The sequence below is a fragment of the Otolemur garnettii genome, unplaced genomic scaffold, assembly GCF_000181295.1.
Source record: "Otolemur garnettii isolate 467f Iridium unplaced genomic scaffold, OtoGar3 scaffold00006, whole genome shotgun sequence".
Classification (NCBI taxonomy): Eukaryota; Metazoa; Chordata; class Mammalia; order Primates; family Galagidae; genus Otolemur; species Otolemur garnettii.
Window position 1 is genome coordinate 15,593,254 of NW_003852401.1, and position 10,953 is coordinate 15,604,206.

Consider the following 10,953-nt stretch of genomic DNA (forward strand, 5'->3'; position numbering starts at 1 on the left):
ATTTTAAGTATCCCTTTAGTGTAAGAATGATATGCTCACAAAACCAAGAAAGTGTATTACCATCACATGTTACTTATTACTGTCATGTTGGAAATAGTCTCCATTCTTCTCAAAGTTTGGTTTTGATATTTAAAATTTCACTGAGAGGATTTGAAGGGTAAAGACTGTGCCTTCTATATTCTCATTGTCCAGCATTCTGCCCATAAAGAGCAGCCTCTTGGTACATTTACTGAATTTACAGAAGGTGCCAAAAAATGCATACACATTTTATGAAAGAAAAAAAAACTGCATTAAAATTCAATATAAACTGCAAACAAAGATAAGTACAAGTCACATATGAGCACCTCTTGTAACTGCAGAAATCAAACATATTTGAATATAACAATTTTAATATAGTTTTCGCCTTTCTTAAAATGTGTGTACATTTTGGCACCCTCTGTACATGAGACTTCTTAATTTAAGTTAAACAGACTTTCCTAATTACACTCTGGTTTTAAAAGTAATTTCTATATTAAATATATCTATATTATGTATTATATTATATGTACATTTTACTAAATTAATCAACTTGACAAAGGGGTATTCTTTTCCTAATATATATTGTTATGAAGACTATAATAATGTCATATAAATCATAATAAATTTCTTCTTTATCTCTTCCAAGGTTTAAAATATAAATTCAAGTTTATTTCAGTTCTCTTTCACCAACCATTACTTTTGTTAATTTTCTAGGTATTAAGGATATCCCCCTCTGGCATAAGATAATTCAGTTTATTAAATATTTACTAAATGTTTCAATATATTATATAAAATGTTGGGATAGAATAATGAGGAAGACATTCTTTGAAGTCCAAAGTCAAACATACTTGAATATTATAATTTTAATATAGTAGCAAGTGTGTACAGACTAGTGAGAGTAATAGAACCTCAGTGATGACTTCACTAGAAATTGTATATCATACCTAAAGATTTATCTTTTTTATTAAATTGACATAACTATTCTATACGTAAAAATTATAATTTTACTATGGGACTTTGATTTAAATAATTTGCAAGAGTTATGTGTAAGAAGTAATAAAATAATAAAGGAAAAAATTTTTTCTTTTTTTTTTCTTTGAAACAGAGTCTCACTTTTTCGCCCTCAGTAGAGTGAGGTGTCATCACAGCTCACAGCAACCTTAAACTCTTGGGCTTAAGTGATTCTCTTGCTTCAGCCTCCCAAGTAACTGGGACCACAGGTACCCACCACAATGCCTGACTATTTTTTTGGTTGTAGTTGTCATTGTTGTTTGGCAGGCCTGGGCCAGGTTCTAGCCCGCCAGCCCTGGTGTATCTGGCTGGTGCCCTAGCTGCTGAACTATAGACGCCGAGCCAGGACAAAATTTCTATAAGTGTTTTATTTACTAAGTTTAAAAGCAACTAATCCATAAGTAAGTAAATACTGGTTTTCCACATCCTCTTGAATTGGTGTTTTGCTTTTTGTCAAAGGCATGTTACTGGATATATAAAGAATGTAAGAATAAAGATAAAGACTTAAGTAAATGGTTAAATTTCTATATTCTAAATATTAAATATGTAATTGCATAACTGTATAAAATAATGATACTAACCTGCATGCTACTTATACTTCTATATTTAAACAATACTACATGGAATTATAGATTTTTGATGTGAAGATCAAGAATAATCTTTTGCACTTTTTGTTTTAACAAGATGTCAGAGGGTATTACCTATTTTGGAAATACGATTTTCAAAATATTTGACAGAATTCTCAAAAACAAATAATAATCTTAAGAACCTAAGATTTGTATTATACTTGGAGTTACATACAAAAAATAAAACACTATAGTTAATCATGTACTTTGAGTGCCAGACAAGATGTGATGGACGATTAAGTTGTTACACCTAATGCAACTTCTGCTTAACTTAATATAGTGCACCATTAACACCAAGCAGGTAAATTCAAACAAAACATATTATTTTGAATATAAATACATCCTACATTAATTGCATGTCAGCTCTGAAGTCAGTTCTACTCAATTTACAAGAGGAAATAAACTCTTTATTAAATTCATAGTGTACATACAATATTCAGGATTCTAAGTGAAATGGTATACTGACAAGTTAAATAGCTTTTGTACAAATGATTCCAATCAATTCTAGTTGCGTTGGGATTGTCTTTTCTTTACGCTCAACATAAACACACTATCATCCAATTTTTAGGATTTAACAAATTCATTAATAAAACTGTTTTGGAATGAAAGTTTATGTTCTAAATGAGAGTGGAGAAATCGTATCTGTCTGAAATCAATTTTATATTGCTGGTTACAGCAGGCAGGACTGCTACTTCCACTTCTTGCAAGTTAAAGAAACATGAACCCTGGCAGTAGTGAATCAGTCTTGAATGATGATCGTTCAGCAGCATATAAAATTCCAAACTGAAAATTTCCTCTGAAAATCATGTTTTACAATTGCAGATTATGTTGCTTTTGAAACATCTAGTAAGAATATGGTACCTATGGATTTTTCTTAAGACCCATGCTTCTCTTTCATAGGGGGTTGCAATTTTCTTTTGTTTTACATCTACTCAAATTTTACAGCATTGATTCTATATAATTATAACTCTACAAGCCCTTTAATCAGAGATCTTTTGATTCTCCTAGTTCTTGGAAAATTTATCTTCTTATTTATCTAATTATTGTCCCCTCTTTATTCTCTTTGGAAGATTGTCATGCTTTTTTACATGGATGGAACTGGAAAATATTCTTCTTAGCAAAGTATCACAAGAATGGAAGAAAAAATATCCAATGTACACAGCCCTATTATGAAACTAATTTATAGTTCTCAAATGAAAGCTACAACCTAATTCTAGCCAAAGAATATGGGGAGGGAGTGGGGTAGGGGAGGGGAGAAGGGCAGATGCGTGAAGGGAGGGTGACTGGAAAGATCACCTATATGGCCTGTCTAACAAGGGTATAAGTGAATTTTTCTAGAATTAGAGTATAAATGTTTTAACACAATAACTAAGTAAATGACACAAAGTCTGTGTTAACCAGTTTGATGAAAATATTTCAAATTGTATATGAAAACACTACACTGTACCCCATGTTTGCATTAATGTACACAGCTATCATGTAATAAAACAAAACAAAACAAAACAAAACAAAAAAATTCCCTTGTGGGGAAAAATGAGAAAAAAAGAATAAAATGAGCAGAAAAAGTATAGCAAAAAAAAAAAAATTGTCATGCTTTCATCATTCCAAAAATTTTTTCAATTTTTTTCATAGATTACTCAGTGAAGATACTATATATAGTCAAACTGCCTAGATTTGAATCTCATTTCAGTCATGTATATAAGTTTTGTTTTATATCAAATTAGCAAATGTTTTCTGTGCCTCAGTTTCAAAATTTATGAGGGGTCATGAAAAGATCATTGTAAATTTTGGCTTTAATTTTGACTCACCCAGAGAAATATCAAGATTTGAAAGAGTACAGCAAGGTCAGGTGTGGTGGCTAACACCGGTAATCCTAGCACTGTTGGAAACAGAAGTGAGACAACCCCTTGAGCTCAGGAGTTTAAGACCAGCCTGAGCAAGAGTAAGACCTGGTCTCTACTAAAAACAGAAACATTAGCCACATGCTTTTTTTTTGGGGGGTGGGGGGAGCCTGTAGTCCCAGTTATTTAAGAGGCTAATGTAAGAGGATGGCTTAAGCTCAGGGGTATGAGGTTGCTATGAGCTTGGCTGATACCAGGCACTCTAGCCTGAGTAACAGAGTGAGACTGTGTCTCCAAAAATAACTAAGTCACTAAGTAAGTAACTAAATAAATAATAAAAAATAACAAAGGATAAATAAAAGGTATAGGTAGAATTTTGACCAAGAACTATGACAAATATTCATTTATCAAAAACTCTATAATTCCAGCCAGTCACTGAATCTTGTATCTGCAACTCCTACTCTCCCATCTTGTTCTCTCTCTCTCTCTCTTTTTTTTTTTTCACCAGGGCTTTCCATTAATCAGTTGTACTTTGCAGTGTTTGGTAGGCAACAGGTATCATCAAAGTTTCAAGCAGGAGGACAGCATTTCAAGTGATCCTTTAATTACTTTTAGGAGAAAAGGAAGTCAACGTTGTCTTCATTTGATTCCTGCAACTTCCACAGCTTGAGAAAAATTATTTCAGGCCATGGTCATTAAGATTATGTTTTCTTGTTTTAGCTGTTGTTGTTCTGGTCTACTGCACTGCACAAAATGCTTCTTTGGTTTGGTTTGGTTTGGTTTGGTTCAAATGATAGCCCTCCATCCTAGCCATACTGCAAAGAATGGTAATTTGCTTATGCACATCTCTGGATAACTCCAAAATAGCACCAATTCTCAAAAGCAACAGTATCAGCAATTTTTTTTAAAAATTGCATTTTAAAAGATTTGAAGGTAAAATCTTTCGATATTATAATTGGGTTTTAACTCCCATGGTTATATTATAATGTATGATATACATATATGATATACATATAAAAAGGAAATCTTTTTATAAATTGGGTTGTGAAAGCCAATTTCAATTTATGTTGCTTCTTTTTACATGGAATGTTAAATATATATTATAACATCTCTAATTTACCACACCCTCTGCACAGTAGCATGTGATTCCCAGCAGCAACTATAAATAGCAAGTTCTTAAGATGGTATAAACAAACAATTCTTAGTACTTGCAATGAAATTTTAGCAAAGGCAGGGTTCATGACCAGCATTGCAAATGCTTCAAAATCTCTTTTAGTTGACCAACCAAAAGACCCTAACAAAAAGGTCAACATATGGAGGTGGTCAACATAAAGAACTAGGCCTATTGTACTGATACATAATATAATGTGTGCGCAGTCTATGAAAATTGGGTCAAGTTAAGGAGGTGGTCAAGTAGGGAGTTGGTGAACTCTGGAAATTTTATATATCCAAGGGATAAAGTTTTCCGAAACTACATAATAAAGTACTACACATTTAGCATCTTAAAATAAAACAAAGATAATATTTCACAAATTCCATGGTTAGGAATCTGAGGACAGGCTAACTGGGTTTTCTAATCAAAACTCCCCAGGCAAATATCAAGGTGTCATCCAGGGTTGTAAGCTTCCAAGCTCAAAAATTGTTTGCAGAATTTGTTTCCTTGTTAATAAAGTCTTGATTTTTTTGTAGTTATTAACTATTGACCAAGGAACACATTCATCTCTTAGAAGCCACTTGCATTTTCTTGCCACATGCCCTCTTAGGAATTTCCTAATATGTCGGTTATGTTCATTAAGACCATAGGAGAACATCTTCCAGGAGAACCCTGCCTTTGCTAAAATTTCAGAACATTTTTTCAAGGTCTCACTCTATTAGGTCATCTCAAACCCTGCTGATTACAGACCTTAATCATATGTGAAAAAAGATTTCCTTTATCAATACATTGTAATATAACCATGGGAGTTGAAACCCAATTATATTCACAGACCCCACCCACTCTAGGGGGATGGAAACTTGAAGGATATTTCAGAATTCTGTCTACTCAACAGGGTTCAAATCAATTACAAGAAAAGAAGCCTGGTCTATTTCTAAATATCATTTGATGAACAGTGTGATTTTTGCCTTACATAGTAGTCCTTGCTGATTACGATCTAATTGGGGTGATCAGTTATTCTGGTTTTCCTTGGCTGTGTGGTTTACTAAGATTTAAAGCTGTCAATGCTTAAAATGTGACAAATCTGCCTGGAAAAATGAGATGATTTATAATTCTATTTCTGGTTTCCTTCTCCACAAAAAGTACTGAGCACGCCGTCACCTACAGTTGGTTGAAAAGAAGCAGAACTGTGCAAAGCCAATCTGTCCCAGCTTTATCATTGACAGATATCATCTTGACATTCTAAATAGTGGAGAAAGTTCCTGGGTCATCAGTGTCAAACAAAGGGCTGACAGGGTAATGATCCTCCACCCTGCTAGAGAGACATATAATTGAAACTCAAACACTAAAATCATATCAATGTCATGTAATAACAAGCCTGGTGGTGATTCCTATTTCTCAAAAAGGAAAAAGTAAAGAGTTTTTGTAATATCTATGTGTTTTTTCTTTTGTTTCTGAAACCAATTTTGGTTCTTTTGATCTAAAATTAAGTCCCTATATGCATGAGATGGAGTAAAGGATTAAAACTTTGAGTAAAATATTTTCCTAATATTCTGAAAAAGACATTATTAATGAAAGAAGCTTTATAAATGAAACTAAATTTACTTTAAGTTCTTTTTTGTAGTTAGTGTTAGGGCACCAACACAGAAAGCTACTAACACTGGAGAAACAAAGGTGGAACTAGATTGTAGGAGGGAAGTAATACAAATTACTATGCCTATTATCAGCAAATTGAACTGATAAATTGATTTCCCTCTCCATTTTCTCACATATAAAAATTTTAGAGCATAAACAATTAATGAATTCTAGAGGCAAAGTCAGAAAAGAAAAAATTATAATAAAAGACTGAAAGAAGAAACTCAAAAGTCAGTATTTTGAAGAAACTAGGTACTCAAAGCACTTTGTATTCATTCTAATTTGATATCATATATCATGAAGAAGACTTATTAGATACTCATGGGAGAATGAATGAACATACTTGCAATTTTGCAAACCTCTAAGGACCTTTAGGAATCCCCCCAAAACACTTTGAGATCTTATATTCAAGAAGTATGAAGTATGGGATGAGAGGTCTGAAAACAAAGGTAATAACTGAGATAACGCTAAGTAGTTGGTAGGTACAAAGAACTAACCTATAGTGAAAATATCCGCTCAATGTCAATATGCTATTTCTTTGACTCTGCCTTCTGAAGTGCTGGATTACATAAACCACTGTGCCTGACCCACCATTAAGAATATGGAAATGGGCTCAGCGCCTGTGGCTCAAGCGGCTAAGGCGCCAGCCACATACACCTAAGGTGGCGGGTTCGAATCCCCAGCCCGGGCCCGCCAAACAACAATGATGGCTGCAACCAAAAAATGGCCAGGCGTTGTGGCGGGCGCCTGTGGTCCCAGCTACTTGGGAGGCTGAGGCAGGAGACTCGCTTGAGCCCAGGAGTTGGAGGTTGCTATGAGCTGTAATGCCATGGCACTCTACCCAGGGGGATAGCTTGAGGCTCCGTCTCAAAAAAAAAGAATATGGAAATGAGTACTCCATCATACTTGGGTGTAGGTCATAGCTAATATCTCTAAAGTGGTACACAAATTCAGAAATCAATCTCAAAATAGGTTCGTAAGTAGGAAAAGCCCTTTGACAGGACAAAACTTTTATCAAACAATGTCTTCAAAGAAACAAGCCTCCAGGAGGATGACTCAGCAAACATTCAGACCCAGACAGGAATGTCCACATCACATGGAAAAGAAGAACTGGACATGGTAGCTCATATATAAAATGGTAGCTCATATATAAAGAAGTTTAGTAGGTTTGTTAGTCATATTTGAAATGTCTAACACAATAAAGCATGAGATGAAAATCAATAAAAATCATAAGAACACTTCAAATATTCTATAAATAAACAAATGAATATTATATTCAAACATAGATAAGAAATCAAAAATCATATGCCTACACTCCTATTAAAACTTAAATAAAGTAGATACATGTAGTTGTAGAAATAGTAAATATAGAGCTGAAGAAACTACTGAGAATCAGCATCTTTAGAGAAAAGAAACATAGAAAAGACATAGATGATACTAAGAAATGGCCATATAAGAAGCCCCAGTGTGACTAAATCAAACTCAGTCAGTGTCAAGAGAATGGCATTAGGCCAGGGCTTTGGGACCAACCAGGCCACAGAGAGATAGCCAGTCTCTAAAAAAAAGAAAGAAAATTTAAAAAATTAATCAAGTATAGCGGCTCATCCATGGAGTCACGGCTACTGGGGAGGCTAATGCAGGAGGATCACTTGAGCCCAGGAGTGTGACATCATGGTGAGCTAACATGATGCCACTGCAGTCTAATATTAGCAACAGAAGGAGAAAGAATAAGAACCAGTCTCAAACAAAAAAATCCCAAAACACATAACACCAAGTTCTCACAGGAGGTGGAAGACTCTGATGCTAGTCAAGACCACAGTGGGCCACAGGCTCCCTTTGCACTTCTATTTGACATTTAGCAAATATTTTCACTTAAGCCGAACACCAAGGGACTGGACTCTGTAGCAAGAAAGGTTAATTGGAAAGCCGCTAAACAAAGCTGCTAAAAAAAGGAAATCAGTCTGTCTCCTTGATGTAGGGTTTGGAGCAAGCTTTAGGGGTCAGGAAGGACAGGTGAGACAGGTTTTTATTGGAAGGGCATCAAGCAAAATCATAGTAAAATATGAGTAGGTATTCTATGACTGGACATTTCTAGACAAAGGTTTCCCTGTTTTTCAAAGTATTCTAGCACTCAGGTTCTGGTCCTGTTTCTATCTTTTAATGAAAGGAGCAAACCTTTAGATATTAGTTCCAAGTGTTATTTGAGGTCAAGAAAAGTTTTTTTTTTTTTTTTTTCTTCCCACATGTGCATGTTCTGCCTGCATAACTTGAAACTTCTTAGCTCTGTGCCTGAAAAATAACTGGACTTTTTGCTACCCACAGAGTATGGCTAAATAAGACTGGCCCAACATAATACCAGACTGTATCCATTAGGAGTTTCAAAAAAAGAAAATGGGAAAGAAATAATTTTAGAAAGGTCCAAGACTGAGGAAGACCCAGAGACCTCATATAAAAGGAGATTACTTTTAGAAAGGATAAACTAATAATACTAATGTTTAGCAAGATACACTAACATTAAATTATAAATGAAAGAAAAAATATATTTAATGATAAAAAGAAAGGACCATTCAAATGAGTAGTCTTCTCATAAATAATAAAGTGTGTCAGAAAACAACCAAGAAATATCTTCAAATAAACAGTATCAATTAATATACAATGTTTGCAATTATATTATTGTGAAAAACTAAGTTTATTATTGTGATCTTTATTTTTTAATAGATACTTCATCTCATTTCCTTAGTTATTGTGTTAAGACATTTATACTCTAGATCTATTTATACTATTATACTCTATTGTATATATTATTATACTCTAATAGAGTATACTATTTATACTCTATTGTGTTATTTCTATACTAATAGATCTGACATGTACCCTTGCATTATGATCTTTAAAAGAATTATTGAAATAAATACTTTTCAAGAAGAACTTACAGAAGTAAATATTTGCATTCAATGACAAAAAAAAAAAGGCTTTCAACACTTTGGTAAATCTAAATGCATATAGAATTTCTGCCTCCCGACCGGCGGGCGACGGCAGTTTGGGGAGTCGGAGTATGAAAGGAAAAGACAAACAAGACAAAGACAGACACACTGGGGAAGGGACTGAGCCGAAGCTGTTTATTTTAGGGAAAAATATAAATTATATAGGGTTAGTTGATGGGGAGGGGCAATATATTACAGTATAACTAAACAAGGTAAGGAATGTAGCTTTAAGTACAGGATAGGTTGAAATACATAGGAGGGCAGAGGGCTATGCGGATGTAGGAATAATGATAAAAGACTAGTTTTTACTGTCTCTGGTCTTATTTATGGTTTCCTTGAAGCACTTTCTCTTGCAGGAGATTAGAATTCTCATTAGAATTCTTATTAACCCTTACATAGAATAAGACGAATAGCTCAATAATATTAACTAAGCAAAATAGACAATAAAACAGTAAACATATAAAGTTTATTTTTGTAAGTGCAAAAATTTCTACATTGGGGGCGGCGCCTGTGGCTCAAAAGGGTGGGGCATTAGTCCCATATGCCAGAGGTGGCGGGTTCAAACCCAGCCCCGGCCAAAAACTGCAAAAAAAAAAAAAAAAAAAAAATCTACATTGGAAAATCAATAATATCCTTACTATTAACAGAAATGAGAATACTATGACTTCAACAAAAATAGTGAATATGTATCATTTTGTATTTGACTGATATTAATTTGACACATAATATCAAGTATAGTTCAAAACATTTTAAAGACTATTGATGGACCCATTAATTCATGAGGCAGGTATTATCATTATCTCCATTGTACAGATGAGGCAGGTGAGATGCAGAGGATTTAGTAATATCCCAACACTTACAAGGCTGATAAGGAATAAGATTTGAACACTGGAAAAAAGGTTACATAATTTTCCAGTTAATGATTTTTGTTATGTAGATTCCTAGTTATAATTAATATTATTTTTAAATAATTCAATGTAGACAAAAATAAACAAAGGAGACTTATTTAAGCAGAAAGCTCTGGCACAGTTAAGGGTACAGCAATTAAAGCAAATAGAAAACTTTCAGAATGGGAAAATATTTGCATGTTACAAATCTGAGAAAGATTTGATAACTAGAATCTACAGAGAACTCAAGTAATCAACAAAAAAGAGGAACCAATCCCATCATCGGTAAGAAAGAGGCATAAACGGAACCTTCTCTGAAGAAGATAGACAAATGGTCAACAAACATAAGAAAAAATGCTCATCATCCCAAATCATTAGAGAAATACAAATCAAAACCACCATGACATATCATCTAACTCCAGTGAGTATGGAACACATCACAAAGTCACATAGTCGAAGATGCTGGCATATACGTGGAGAAAAGGGAACATTTTTACACTGTTGGTGAGATTGCAAATTAATAAAGCCTCTTTGGAAAGAAGTAAGAAGAATCCTCAAAGAACTGAAAATAGATCTTCCATTTGATCCTGCAATCCTGTTATTAGGTATAAACTCAAAAGAAAACAAAAGTCATTTTATCATAAAGTCATTTACACTAGAATGTCTATTGCAGCTCAATTTATAATCACCAATATGTGGAAATAACCCAAATGCATATCAGCCCATGAATAGATTAATACACCGTGGTATATTTATTCCATGGGGTACTATTCACTCATAAAATAGATTGAGACTTTA